Source organism: Grampus griseus (genome assembly GCF_964374135.1).
Source record: "Grampus griseus genome assembly, chromosome: 2".
Lineage (NCBI taxonomy): Eukaryota > Metazoa > Chordata > Mammalia > Artiodactyla > Delphinidae > Grampus > Grampus griseus.
The window spans coordinates 92,579,671-92,593,422 of record NC_139018.1 but is presented as its reverse complement, the minus strand read 5'-3'; positions in this window follow the sequence as shown (position 1 = coordinate 92,593,422).

Here is a 13,752-nt window from a genome sequence, read left to right as displayed (position 1 = left end):
GTGTCCTTCTTTGTCTCTTGTAATAGTCGTTATTTTAAAGTCTATTTTTTCTGATATGAGAATTTCTAATCCAGCTTTCTTTTGATTTCATTTGCATGGAATATCTTTTTCTATCCCCTCATTTTCAGTCTGTATGTGTCCCTAGGTCTGAAGTTCATCTCTTATAAACAGCATATATATGGGTCTTGTTTTTGTATCCATTCAGCCAGTCTATGTCTTTTGGTTGGAGCATTTAATCCATTTATGTTTAAGGTAGTTTTCGATATGTATGTTTCTATTACCATTTTCTTAATCGTTTTGGGTTTATTATGTAGGTCTTTTCTTTCTGTTGTGTTTTCTGCCTAGAGAAGTTCCTTTAGCATTTGTTGTAAAGCTGGTTCGGTGGTGCTGAGTTCTCTTAGTTTTTACTTGTCTATAAAGGTTTTAATTTCTCTGTTGAATCTGAATGAGATCCTTGCTGGGTAGAGTAATCTTGGTTGTAGGTTTTTCCCTTTCATCACTTTAAATATGTCCTGCCACTCCCTTCTTGCTTGCAGTGTTTCTGCTGAAAGATCATCTGTTAACCTTATGGGGATTCCCTTGTATGTTATTTGTTCCACTCCCTTGCTGCTTTTAATATTTTTTCTTTGTATTTAATTTTTGATTGTTTGACTAATATGTTTCTTGGCATGTTTCTCCTTCGATTTATCCTGTATGGGACTCTCTGCACCTCCTGTACTTGATTATTTCCTTTCCCATGTTAGGGAAGTTTTCAAATATAATCTCTTGAAATATTTTCTCAGTCCCTTTCTTTTTCTCTTTTTCTTCTGGGACCCCTATAATTGGAATGTTGGTGTGTTTAATGTTGTCCCAGAGGTCTCTGAGACTGTCCCCATTTCTTTTCATTCTTTTTTCTTTATTCTGCTCCGCAGTAGTTATTTCCACTATTTTATCTCCAGGTCACTTATCTGTTCTTCTGCCTCAGTTATTCTGCTATTGATTCCTTCTAGAGAATTTTTAATTGCATTTATTGTGTTGTTCATCATTGTTTATTTGCTCTTTAGTTCTTCTAGGTCCTTGTTAAACGTTTTTTGTATTTTCTCCATTCTGTTTCCAAGATTTTGGATCATCTTTACTATCATTACTCTGAATTCTTTTTCAGGTAGACTGCCTATTTCCTCTTCATTTGTTTGGTCTGTTGCGTTTTTACTTTGCTCCTTCATCTGCTCTGTGTTTCTCTATCTTCTCTTTTTGCCTAGCTTACTGTGTTTGGGATCTCCTTTCTGCAGGCTGCAGGTTCGTAGTTCCTGTTGTTTTTGGTGACTGCCCCCAGTGGCTAAGGTTAGTTCAGTGGGTTGTGTAGGCTTCCTGGTGGATGGGACTGGTGCCTGTGTTCTGGTGGATGAGGCTGGACCTTGTCTTTCTGGTGGGAAGGACCATGTCCAGGGGTGTGTTTTGTGGTGCCTCTGACCTTATTATGAATTTAGGCAGCCTCTCTGCTAATGGGTTTGGTTGTGTTCCTGTTTTGCTAGTTGTTTGTCAGAGGGTGTCCAGCACTGTGGTTTGCTGGTCATTGAGTGGAGCTGGGTCTTAGTGTTGAGTTGCAGATCTCTGGGAGAGCTTTCCCCCTTTGATATTACATGGAGCTGGAGGTCTCTTGTGGACCAATGTCCTGAACTTGGCTCTCTCACCTCAGAGGCACAGGCTTGACACTCGGCCAGAGCACCAAGACCCTGTCAGCCACATTGCTCAGAAGCAAGGGAGAAATAAATAAAAAAATAAAATAAAGTTGTTAAAATTAAATATTTAAAAATTATTTAAAATTAAAAAAATAAAAAGTAATAAAAGAAACAAATAAAGAAGAGAACAAGTTAACCAAAAAACAAATCCGCCAATGATAACAAGTGCTAAAAACTATACAAAAAAAAAGGACAGATAGAACCCTAGGACAAATGGTAAAAGCAAAGCTAAACAGACAAAATCACACAAGGAAGCATACACATACACACGCACAGAAAGAGAAAAAGGAAAAAAATATATATCTATATATATAAAAAAAAGGAAGACAGCCACCAAATCAATGAACAAATCTACCATTGATAATAAACTCTAAATACGAAACTAAGATAAACATAAAACCAGAAACAAATTAGATTTGCAGAAAGCAAACCTCAAGTCTACAGTTGCTCCCAAAATCTACCACCTCAATTTTGGGATGATTCGTTGTCTATTCAGGTATTCCAGGGATGCAGGTACATCAAGTTGATTGTGGAGATTTAGTCCGCTGCTCCTAAGGCTGGGAAAAATTTCCCTTTCTCTTCTTTGTTCACACAGCTCCTGGGGTTCAGCTGTGAATTTGGCCCCACCTCTGAGTGTAGGTTGCCTGAGGGCATCTGTTCCCACCCAGACAGGATGGGGTTAAAGTAACAGCTGATTAGGGGGTTCTGGCTCACTCAGGCCTGGGGGAGAGAGGGGTACAGAATGCAGGGTGAGCCTGCAGCCGCAGAGGCCATGTGACGTTGCAACAGCCTGAGGCAAGCCATGTGTTTTCCTGGGGAACTTTTCCCTGGTTCGCGGCACCCTGGCAGTGGCAGGATGCACAAGCTCCTGGGAGGGGAGGTGTGGATAGTGACCTGTGCTTGCACATAGCCTTCCTGGTGGCTGCAGCAGCAGCCTTAGCATCTCATGCCCATCTCTGGTGTCCGCGCTGATAGTCACGGCTCACGCGCATCTCTAGAGTTCATTTAGGTGGTGCTCTGAATCCCCTCTCCTCGCGCACCCCGAAACAATGGTCTCTTGCCTCTTAGGCAGTTCCAAACTTTTTCCCGGACTCCCTCCTAGCTAGCTGTAGCACACTAGCCCCCTTCAGGCTCTGTTCACACAGCCAACCTCAGTCCTCTCCCTGGGATCTGAACTCCGAAGCCCGAGCCTCACCTCCCAGCCCCCACCCTTCCTGACTAGTGGGTGAGCAGACAAGCTTCTTAGGCTGTTGATTGCTGGTCAGCAGCGATGCTCTGTGTGGAAATCTCTCCACTTTTCCCTCTGCACCCCTATTGCTGCGCTCTCCTCCGTGGCTCTGATGCTTCCCCCCTGCTACCCTGCCGTCTCTGCTAGTGAAGGGGCTTCCTAGTATGTGGAAACTTTTCCTCCTTCACAGCTCTCTCCCAGAGGTGCATGTCCCATCCCTATTCTTTCATCTCTGTTTTTCCTTTTTTCTTTTGCCTTACCCAGGTACGTGGGGAGTTTCTTGCCTTTTGGGAAGTCTGAGGTCTTCTGCCAGTGTTCAGTAGGTGTTCTGTAGGAGTTGTTCCACATGTAGATGTATTTCTGATGTATTTGTTGGGAGGAAGGTAATCTCCACGTCTTACTCCTCCACCATCTTGAAGGTCTCCCTCCACATTAACTTTTAATACAGGCTTTTATCTTCCTTTGTCTTAATTGTCATATTTTTATTGTACTTATTAATAATCTGTCCTCAGAAACTCTGCCAAAGTGATAAAACATTACATTCAAACACATCAATTAATCTAGAAGATTTTTTTTTCCTTCCAGATATTCCCTCTAGAGCATTTCAACCTCTAGTTCATTCAGTATTGGTTTCTTTTACCAATCCGATAGTGCTCTCCTGTGTTGGATTCCTTGATTCCTTTTTCTTTATGGAATCCTTTGTTTTTATGAAACATATCTTCTAGTAGCTTCCTGAGAAAAGGTAAATGTTGTAGACAGATAATAACCGCCCCCCCCATCCTTGACAAAGATGTCCACACCCTAATCTCCAGATCCTGTGAATATGTTTTCTTATATGGCAGAAGGGACTTTGTGTATATGATTAAGTTAAGGATCCTGCAATGAGGAAATTGCTAGATTATGTAGGTGGGTCCAACATAATCACAAGCATCCCTATAAGAGAGAGACAAGAGGTCAGAAAGGGAAGAAGATGCTACACTACTGGCTTTGAGTTTTGAAGAAGGAGCTAAGGAGCAAAGCAATGTAGGGGATTCCTAGAAGCTGGAACAAGCAAGGAAGCAAATTCTCCCCTAGAGCTTCCAGAAGGAGTACTGTAGCTCTGCAGATCCATTTCAGGCTTCTAAAATGCAGGGCTGTGAGATAAGTAAGCCTGTGTTGATTTAAGCAACTAAGTTTTTGGTAATTTGTTACAGCAGCGATGTGAAACTAATACAGGGAGAAATGGTGATTTTTTTTTTTTAAACTGGCTTGCAGATCTGAAATATGCCACATACTTAATTGATGGGCTGTCTATATTTAAATTTCTAGGTTGAAAGTCACTTTCTGGAAATAATAATCTAAGTTCTTATCTTTTTTCCTCTGATTCTTTTCTTTAACATTTTTTATTCTAGTTTCCAGAAGATTTCTTCAGCTATTTTCCCCCTACAAACTTTGTTGAATAATTAATTTATAGCATTATATTTGTACCTTCATTTTCTTTTCTCTCACCTCATAAAATGCTGTTTTGGTTTCAGAGATGCATTATCTTATCATATCTCTCTAAGAATATTAAAGATGTTTTAAAAGTTTCCTTCTGTTCCCCGCATTGTCTGTATCCTCTCAGATTTTATTTTGTTATTGTACGGATTTCTATTTTTTTATTTTTATCTTTTTTGAAATTTTACATCTATTCCATAAATATCTAGTAAGCCTAGGATTTCTGTTCATATTGAAGAATAAAGTTTAAAACAGTGATATAAAGCTCAAGCTCACTGTCTTCATAAGAGGATCAGATTTTTCCATTGGGAAATTCTCAAACATATGTAGAATAAAGGCACTAATGAAGATAAGATCAGAAATCAATGAAACTGAAAACAAATGTGCACTATAGGAAAGCAACAAGGCCAAAATTAGTTCTTTGAAAGGATTAATAAAATTGAAAAGCCTTAGACTGACTGAGTAAAAAGAGAAAACTCAGATAGCAGGAGTGAAAGTGGAAACATCCTACAGATGGTAAAAATAATAAGAGGATATTAAGAACAAATACTTATGTCAAAGTATTTGACATTTTTTGTTTTCCTTGAAAAACACAATTTACCAAACTGATGAAAGAGGAGATAAACAATCTGAATGATTCTATAACAATTTTGAGGAATTGCATCTATGTTAGTCTGCTCTAGCTGCCATAATAGAATACCACAGACTTGGTAACTTAAACAACAAAAATTTGTTTTCTCACAGTTGTGGAGGCCTGAAGTCCAAGACTAAGGTGCTATTCATGTTGGTTTCTGCTGAGACTTCTCTTTCTGGCTTGTAGATGGCCGCCTTCTCACTGTGTCCTCACATAGCCTTTGTGCATGCATGGAGAGAAAGATCCTTCTGGTGTCTCTTCCTCTTCTTATAAGGACAACACTCTTATTGGACTAGGGTCCCATCCTTATGACCTCATTTAAACTTAATTTCCTCCCCAAAGGCCCCGTCTCCAAACACAGTCACATTGGGGCTTAGGGCTTCAACATAGCACCCAGGGAAAAAATAGAGTCTGAAATGAAGACTTTACTGGATGCACTTAACAACATTAATTATCCAAACTGAAGCACAGAGAAAAAAACGTTGGAAAAAAAAACCCAACATGGAACTTCCTGGTGTTCCAGTGGTTAAGACTGTGCCCTTCCAATGCAGGGGGCGTGGGTTTGATGCCTGGTCGGGGAATTAAAATCCTGCATGCCTCACTGCATGGCCTAAGAAGAAAAACCCAACAGACTCAGTGACCTGTAGAACAATCTCAAGCTATCTAACATAGATGCAGTTGGAGTCCCAGAAGGAAAGATGGGCAGAAGAAAAAAACATTTGAATAAATAATGATGGATAATTATCCAAATTGATGAAAACTATAAATGAACACATTCAGAAATTCAGCAAACCCAAACAGAATTAATAAAGGAAGGACCAGGGGAAGGGAGGAACAGGGAGGGAGGGAGGAAAGCAACCGCACTGACTGCTGAAAACCAGTGATAAATATAATATTTTAAAAACAGCCAGAGGAAAAGGACATATTACATATAGGAGAACAAATATAAAATGATTAGAACATGTTCCCTTCTCCTTTATTTTCTGCAAGATTATGTGTAAGATGCTTCCTTAAATCTTTGATATAATATACTTGTGAAGCCATTTGAGTCTGGAGTTTTTCTTTGTGAGATTTTTCATTACAAATTCAATTTCTTTAATTGTCATAAGGTATTTACCTTTGGTAGCCACCTAAGAGGAATTAAAATGTATCCACAGACTTGTATGCAATTTTCATAGCAGCTTTTTCCCATAATAGCTCAAATATTTAAACAAGGCAATACACACACAAACACACACACACACACACACACACAAATGAAATACTACTCAGCAATAATATGTAGTGATCTTGGATATTTCACAGAAAACTTATGTTGAGCAAAAAAAGCCAGATACAAAAGAGTACATAATGTTATGATTCCATTCTTATGAAATTCTAGACCAGGCAAAGCTAATTTATAACTAACTAGTCTGTAGTTACAGAAAGCAGACCAGTGTTGCCTAACGCCAGTGGTGGGATATTTTTGTGTGGAGTTGTAGGGATCAACAATAAAGTAGCACAAGGAAACATTTTGGGAGTGATCTAAATATTACACATTTTAATTGTAATGGAGGTTACATGGATGTATGCATTTTTCAAAATTCTTTGAACTGTGACTTAAAATGGTAATTTTTTACATAGTAATTATGTAGTAAATTATACCTCAATATAGCTGATTTAAATAGAAAAATCATTTATATTTCTATTTACTAGGAAGAAACAATAGAAAAGGACATGTTAAAAATACATTTGCAGTTTAAACATTTAAAACATACTGTACGATAGGAACAAAAATCATCAAGTATCCTGGGATAAATCTAATGAAAGATTGTCCAAGTTCTGTAACAAACAGTACCAAAGGAAAATTTAAAAAATCTAAATTAATGGAGAAATACACTATTTTCATGTGTTCAAAGATATAACATTGTAAAGATGTTAGTTACTCAAATTGATCAATATATGTCATCTAATCCTAATCAAAGTTCCAGTAGGTTTTTGCAGAATTTGACAATCTGATTCCTAAAACTTAAAGGGAAATGTAAAAGGATAAAAATAGTGAGGAGCAACTCAGAGGAAAACAAAGCTGGAGTATGTAAACTATAACATATTAAGATTTAAAATAAAGGTACAGTTATTGAAACTGTATGGTATTGTCAAAAGAACAGAAAATTACACCAAAGGAACAGAACTGAGTGTCCAGAAACACACCTACCTCCTGACATATATAGTCACTTGAATATATGGCTAGGTGGTACTGAAATGTAGCAGGAAACACAGTCTTTTAAAGTAATTAGTTCTGGATCAACTGGAAATTCATGTGGAAAAAAAAAAAAAACCCTCAATTTATTACCTCACCTAAAACACAAAAGTCAATTCAAGGTAGATCATAGACTTAAATGTGAAAGTAAAGAAGTATGACATTTAGAAGGTAAAATAAAAGACCATCTTTTTACTTTGGGGTAGGTTAAAAATTTCTTAGATAAGATAAAAACGCATAAATAATTGACTTTACTCAAATTAAAGCATCATAATAAAAAGCATTAAAATGGCGAACACTATTTTGTCTTATCTGACAAAAGCTCTACATCATAACAATAAAAAATTAATAAAAATGCCATCAAATCAATATCAATAAAATCAGTTAAGAATACCAACTCCCAAATAAAAATGGAGCAGAAGACTTGAACATTTGCTTCACAAAAGAATATATCCAGATTGCCAACAAGCAGTTGATCGGCATAATTTTTCATCAAGGAAATGCAAATTAAAATCACAAGATACAACTACATGCCCACCAGAATTGCTACATTTAAAAGTATTGACAATACTAAATATACAGTAGTACTAAAGAATCCTACATTCTTTAGTAAGAATGTGGAATTACTGGAACATTCATACACTTCTGTTCAGAGTGAAAATAGGGACAACCACTTTGGAAAACTACTTGACAATATCTACTAAAGCCAACCCAGCAATCCCACTCCAAGTTCTATATCAAGTATACCAAAAGACATTAAAAAATATTTCTTATTATCTTGATATAATAATATACAACATAATTTACACAAACAGAAAAGGACTCAAATGTCCATCAAAAGTAGAATGGTTAAATTTTGGTATATGTTATACAATAGAATATTACACAGCAAAGAAAAAACATTACTACTATATGTTGAAACAACATGGATGAATCTTATAGACACAGTGTCAAGTGAAGGAAGGTAGAAAGTGTGCATATTGATTATTCCATTCAAATGAAGTTCAAAAATAGGCAAAACATCTAGAGAGGTAGAAGTAGAATACTGTTTATATTGGGGAGGCAAATGGCTGGAAAGGAGTAAGACGTTATTCTGGGTTACTAGCAATGTTCTGTATCTTGATTTGTACATTGGTTATAGGGGTGTACAGATTTGTAAAAAAAAATAATTATCAATCCGTACACTTAAGAGCTGTGCAGTTCACTGTATGTGTTTTTTACTTGAACAAAAAGATTAAGAAACACAAATTAGTTGCACATATGACTTGGAAAAAACAAGCCATAATTATAACTATTATATTAATATTGGAACTGTAAATGAAGGTATAATTAAAGGTATTTTTAAAGGAATTGTGATAAAATGGATATAGGAGATAAGGAAGGAGAAGGAAGAGTCTAAGATAATTCAGACTTCAAACCTGGATGATTGTGAAACCTTTATAATTAAAAATAAGAACAAGATTTACTGAGTAAGGACTTGTGTTTCAAGCAATGATCATGAATTGTGTTTTGAAAATACTAGGTTTGAATTTAAAATACCTAAATGTAAAATATTTATGCTCAAGTCTTCTATGAATCTTTAGAATAATGTGTCTTAAAAGTCATTATTATATGGGCTTCCCTGGTGGCGCAGTGGTTGAGAGTCCGCCTGCTGATGCAGGGGACGCGGGTTCGTGACCCGGTCCGGGAAGATCCCACATGCCGCGGAGCGGCTGGGCCCGTGAGCCATGGCCGCTGAGCCTGCGCGTCTGGAGCCTGTGCTCCGCAACGGGAGAGGCCGCAGCAGTGAGAGGCCTGCGTACAGAAAAAAAAAAAAAAAAAAAAAAAGTCATTATTATGAATAAAAATAAGTTTTAAACCATCAATTACATAGAATTTTAAAATTCAGACATTAAAGATGACCAAAAATCTCATAGCTTTGAATCCCACTCAACACTGATGATACATTAAAGACAATGTAAAATTTTATAACTGATTTTGGAATTCCTGGGGTAAACTACACGTGAGCATGATATATCCTTTTCATATCTGACTGGCCTCAAGCTGGTAGTAATTTGTTAAAGATTTTTGTATCTATCTTCTTGAGGGACATTTGGTCTATAATTTTTTTTTGTAATCTTGTAAGATTCTATTATCAAAGTTATTCTGGCTTTATAAAATGATTTAGGAAGTATTCCCTCCTCTATTTTTGAAAGTTACTATATCATCTTCTTTCAATTGTGGTAATTTTTTCTTTTAAGGATTTGTCCATTTCATTTAGGTTGTCAAATTCATTGACATAAGTTTTAAATTATGTGCCGTTTAGTCATTTAATGTGTGAACACTCCCTAATGACATCCCCTTTATCATTCCTGGTATTGATCATTTATATTTTTTCATTTTTTTAACTTCAATCTATTAAGGTATCATTTTTTTTTATCTCTTAAAAGACCAGATTTCAGTTTATTGAGTTCTCTATTGGTTTTATATTTTATTTCATTGACTTCCACTCATATCTTTTTTATTCCTTTTTCTACTTATTTTTAAAATTCTTCTCAGTTTTTTTAGCTTCCTAAGCACTGTGTTTTCTTCTAAGCATAGATTTAGGTGCATCCCACAAATTTTAATACATTGTGTTTTAATTATCTTTCATTATCATTCAGTTAGAAAACTTTCTAATTTTTCTTATTGTTTCCTCTTTGAGCTAGAAATGGATTATTTAATATTCAAGGATTTCCTAAATGTCTTTTTGTTACTATTTTCTATTGTGGTCAAAGAACACACTCTGAATGATTTCAGTTATTTGAAATCTTTGAGACTTGTCTTATGGTACAGCATAGGTCCATCTTGGTGAAGGTTCCATGTTCCCTTACTTTAAAAGATTGTGGGACTTCCCTGGTGGTGCAGTGGTTAAGAATTCACCTGCCACAAGAATATACAGTGGAGAAAAGACAGCCTCTTCAATAAGTGGTGCTGGGATAACTGGACAGCTACATGTAAAAGAATGAAAGTAGAACACTCCCTAACGCCATACACAAAAATAAACTCAAAATGGATTAAAGACCTAAAGGTAAGGCCAGACGCTACAAAACTCTTAGAGGAAAACATAGGCAGAACACTCTATGCCATATATCACAGCAAGATCCTTTTTGACCCACCTCCTAGAGAAATGGAAACAAAAACAAAAATAAACAAATGGGACCTAATGAAACTTCAAAGCTTTTGCACAGCAAAGGAAACCATAAACAAGACCAAAAGACAACCCTCAGAATGGGAGAAAATATTTGCAAATGAAGCAACTGACAAAGGATTAATCTCCAAAATTTACAAGCAGCTCATGCAGCTCAATATCAAAAAAACAAACAGCTCAATCCAAAAATGGACAGAAGACCTAAATAGACATTTCTCCAAAGAAGATATACAGATTGCCAACAAACACATGGAAGGATGCTCAACATCATTAATATTAGAGGAATGCAAATCAAAACTACAATGAGATATCATCTCACACCGGTCAGAATGGCCATCATTAAAAAATCTACAAACAATAAATGCTGGAGAGGGTGTGGAGAAAAGGGAACGCTCTTGCACTGTTGGTGGGAATGTAAATTGATACAGCCACTATGGAGAACAGTATGGAGGTTCCTTATAAAACTAAAAATAGAACTACCATATGACCCAGCAATCCCACTACTGGGCATAAACCCTGAGAAAACCATAGCTCAAAAAGAGTCATGTACCACAATGTTCATTGCAGCTCTATTTACAATAGCCAGGACATGGAAGCAACCTAAGTGTCCATCGACAGATGAATGGATAAAGAAGATGTGGCACATATATACAATGGAATATTACTCAGCCATAAAAAGAAATGAAATTGAGTTATTTGTAGTGAGGTGGATGGACCTAGAGTCTGTCATACAGAGTGAAGTAAATTAGAAAGAGAAAAGCAAATACTGTATGCTAACACATATGTATGGAATCAAAAAAAAAAAAAGGTCATGAAGAACCTAGGGGAAAGACGGCAGTAAAGATGCAGACCTACTAAAGAATGGACTTGAGGATACGGGGAGGGGGAAGGGTAAGCTGGGACAAAGTGAGAGAGTGACATGGACAAATATACACTACCAAATGTAAAATAGATAGCTAGTGGGAAGCAGCCGCATAGCACAGGGAGATCAGCTCAGTGCTTTGTGACCACCTAGAGGGGTGGGATAGGGAGGGTGGGAGGGAGGGAGATGCAAGAGGGAAGAGATATGGGGATATATGTATACGTATAACAGATTCACTTTGGTATAAAGCAGAAACTAACACACCGTTGTAAAGCCATTATACTCCAATAAAGATGTTTAAAGAAAAGTATCCACCTGCCAATGCAGGGGACACGGGTTCGAGCCCTGGTCCGGGAAGATCTCACATGCCTCAGAGCAACTAAGCCCATGTGCCGCAACTACTGAGCCCGCGTGCTGCAGCTACTGAAGCCCATGTGCCCTAGAGCCTATGCTCCGCAACAAGAGAAGCCACCGCAGTGAGAAGACCGAGCACCGCAAGGAAGAGAAGCACCAGCTCACTGCAACTAGAGAAAGCCCACACGCAGCAACAAAGTCCCAACGCAGCCAAAAATAAATAAAATACATAAATTTAAAAAAAAAAGATTGTGGGGCTTCCCTGGTGGTGCAGTGGTTGAGAGTCCATCTGCCGATGCAGGGGACACGGGTTCGTGAACCGGTCCGGGAAGATCCCACATCCTGCGGAGCGGCTGGGCCCGTGAGCCATGGCTGCTGAGCCTGCGCATCCGGAGCCTGGGCTCCGCAACGGGAGAGGCGACAACAGTGAGAGGCCTGCGTACCGCAAAAAAAAAAAAAAAAAAAAGATTGTGTATATTCTACAGTTGTCAGGTATCATTCTATAAATGTCAATTAGGTTAAGTTCCTTGATAATGTTGTTCAGATCTTTTATCTCCTTAGTGATTTGTGTGTGTGTGTACTTGATTCATTAGTTACTCAAAGAGATTTTAAAATCTATTGCCTATTATATGATCAGACCCCTCAAGATGGCTGCTCTCTTCCTCTTTATATATCCCCTGCTCGACCAGCCCCTTCCCCAGCCAGTTATTATTCTAATCCTTAGACCAAAACAGCTCCACCTGCTAGTTTATCAAAGAGAAACATCTGCCCTCATTAACCGGAGGGGCTGTGAAGGACCCGCCTCTGCCGGTTTCCCCGGTAACTGATGAGCCAACCTGATGTTAATTGCCCCTATAAATAGTAGCCTCCTTTTCCCGTGGTAGCAAAGATGGCTGTTGTGTCTTGTGTGCTGTCGGAGGTGAGGTGTGGCTCCAGGCCTTTGGAGTTGTAATTTCCTATCTGTTAAACTATTTATGTCTCTGTCGCTGTTTTCAGGTTCTTTCTTCAGTCTTGCAACTGAGTAATTACAAGGCTTTCAGGCCTGTGAGGTGCAGCCCAACACCTATATTTCCCTTTAGTTTTATCAACGTTTGCTGTTTCTTTTGAAGCTCTCTTATTAGATGCAAATGAATTTGGCATTGGTATGACTTCTTAATGAAGTGACCTTTTATCAGTGTGAAATAACCTTATTTATATCTGGTAATACTCCTTGTCTTAAAGTCTACTTTGATATTAATATAGACACAGTTTTCTTATGTTTCGTATTTACATGGTTCTAGAAATCCCATTCGCTTCTTTTTTAGAATTTCTATTTCTCTTTAAATACTCCATGTCTTCATGCACTATAATCCAACCTATATTTTAAAATCTTTAATGTGTTTATAATAGCTGTTTTTAAGTCCTTGATGCTAATTACAATCACTGGATTCTCAGTGACTTGGTTTGTATTGACTGCATTTTCTTTTGATTATGGATCCCATTTTCCTTCTTTGTATGTCTTGAAATTATATTGTGTATTGGACATTATGTGGAAAAAATTGTGGAGGCTGAAGTTTTAGTTTTAGTTTTGAGAGTGCAAGCCTTTTTTCTCTCCTTAGTACTTCAAGTGAGAGGCTGATTTTGTTTTGTTTTTTTAAATACTCCTAGATTTGAGTTGGGCTTTAGGGTTGGCTGCAGCTTTAATTAGATTGAGTTAACTTGTGACTAACCCAAATTTCAACCTCCCTCTTCACAGCCACCTGTTATATCTTGTCAATGTTGAGTTGGTACACGTGTGGAATGAAGTTTTAGCTATTATTGGTTCACCTTTGTACTCAATTCTGTCTGGGCTTCTGGAACCCAAGTACTATAAGAATGTGTTGGCTTACATAAGTTCTGTATCTTTCCAGCCCCTCCTCTTCTGCTTTTCTAACAAAACTCAGAAGTGAGACTTGGGGGCCGGAGAAGGGATTGTTTGGTTGAGTCATTTATTCTTTCATTTGGGTATCTTTCAGAGTCTGGTTAATTCCCCAGCTCATGGTGACTCTTGAGGCCCAGCTGATTTCTCTTTATCTCTTTGAAGTTACTGCCCC